The following is a 2,178-nucleotide window of genomic DNA, read 5'->3' as shown; positions in this document are numbered from 1 at the left end:
GTAAGAATTCAGAGTTGTGGGGCCTATGCAATTTAGGGGAACCCATTAAGGAAAAGGGTACAAAATGACCATGGAAACAACACGAAGTTTCCTCCTCCAGCCTTGGAATAATCCCAGACAAGTGAGACTTTCTGACTTCATGCTTCATTCACTTCACGGAAAACCCAACTCTGTTTAAAGTATTGTTGGCTACATGAAGTAAAATAGAAACTCAAATGAACAGTAGCATAAACAAGATAGGAATGTATCTCTCTCTCATGCAGTAGTCCAGGGATAGACACTCCAGGGGTGGTGGTGTGGCTGCATCGTGCAAGGTCCCTCTGTCTTATTACTCCCTGGTTGTCATTCCTGGGATGTTGTCTTTGGCACCAGGTCCCTGGTCAAGCAGCAGGATTGAGGAAGGGCTGGAAGAATGGGCTTGCCCTGGACTCAGGAACGTGCTCTGCAAAGAGCATTTAGAGCCGCTCCTTCCATCCCATCGTCCAGAATTTAGTTTCATGGCCTCTCATAGCTGCGGGGGAACCTGAGAAAGGAAGGCTCTATTCTAGGTGGTCAGATATGTCAGCTCAATGTCAAGGGTTTTATTACGTAGAAATAGACGAAGATCAGTATTGGAGCAGCTTTCGGTCTCTTTCTCCCTGACTCATTAACTTTTCCCTCCAGCTTTCTTGAGGTCTAATTGACCTCTCATTAAACTTTTAAGTCTACCAACTCAGAGCTTCATTAGCTAGCATTAATATCTTGTGAATGGAGGGACCGATGTCTCTAAAACCATCAGACCAGTCTTTGAGGTGTGTTTAGAAAAATAAAAGACTTTTTAGAAGAAAGTGAAATGAAAAGCTTCATGGGCTGCAGGGCTTCCCGCATTCTCTGTAAGCAAAAGACACTTTCCATGTCTCATGAGGCCCCAAGAAGACATGACCGAGCAGGAGGTGAGGGCGGACCCGGACCGGTGCAGCTGCCAAGGCCGCCCCGCCCCGCTCCCCGCCCCCCCCCCCCCCCTTGGAATCCGCGAGAACCTGGGGTGGGGGTGGGGCTGGCGGGCAGAGAGCAGCTGAGCTGACGCCACTTGGCATCAAGAACCTTAACAGCTTTTTATATTTTTTCCGGGTGGAGGAAAGCAGGGGACGTAAATACTTTACTGGAAGAAGGTTTTTTTTAAAAAAAAAAAAAGAGAATCTGTACTTGGACTGTTGGGAAGAGAGAAAGGGAGTGGAGGATGGGCTGGGAAATATGAGTAGGTTGGTTTCTGACTCTCTGAGCTGTAGATTCGTATTAACAGCCAGATCTTTCTGCTCGCGAGCCTGTCAACACTTCAGCCGGCGCGGAAGGTTCCTGGGAACCGTCTTGGGCGTTTGTTTGGCAGGCGTGCCCAGGGCCAACTGGGTGCCCCTCCAGGCTGTTTGGCTTGGAACTGCTCTTTTAGGACTGCAGGGCTGGAACAAAGGGGCCCTGTTGGTTACTTCCAGATTCTGGAAGAACTCTGCTTTTAATGATAGTGTGGAGTTCATGGCATGTAAACTTCCCATACTCACAGGTTGGTTTTATTTTTTTCCTAATTTTATTTTTTTTTCAAGCTAAGCTTAAGAGGCATATGCTTGAATCGATTCGGCACTCACAGAAAGGGTCTGTCTACTCCACAGAGTTTAGACGAGGTTCCAGCCGGGCTGTGGCACAAGCCTGCCCTGGTAAAACAGAGACACAGGGTACAGATTGTAGAGAATCATCATTACCCTCAACGATGAACAGCATTTCAGAAATCTTTATTCGTTTGTGGAGCCTGTTCCGCGATCTTGATGGGTGTGCTTTAACAGCAAAATCAGATTAAATCTAAAGAAAATAACTGTTAAAAGAGGTGGAGGAAAAAAGGTTGGCAAAGCCTGAAGTTCTGGCAGGGGCTCGGCAAACGTTAGGATAAAAGATTAATAGGTTCAAATTTTTTATTCAAACAAAGCTCTGTTTTTAAAAGGACATCTGATTGCAAAAATACAAACCTTGGTCATCTGATACTTTGAGTAAATGAATATATGTAGTGTTCTACAGCATTAATTAGGTTATACGGTGCCCTTTTAAGGTAAGTAGCAGTTAATGATTGAGTATGATATGAACTGATGTACAATAGACAGCCAAGTCTATTTTGGTGCATTTAAGTCCATTCTGTTGATCACCTATATTGTT

This window comes from Bubalus kerabau, chromosome 2 (genome assembly GCF_029407905.1).
Source record: "Bubalus kerabau isolate K-KA32 ecotype Philippines breed swamp buffalo chromosome 2, PCC_UOA_SB_1v2, whole genome shotgun sequence".
In the NCBI taxonomy this organism is placed as follows: Eukaryota; Metazoa; Chordata; class Mammalia; order Artiodactyla; family Bovidae; genus Bubalus; species Bubalus kerabau.
The sequence above is the reverse complement of the archived record's forward strand: the minus strand, read 5'-3'. Positions refer to the sequence as shown.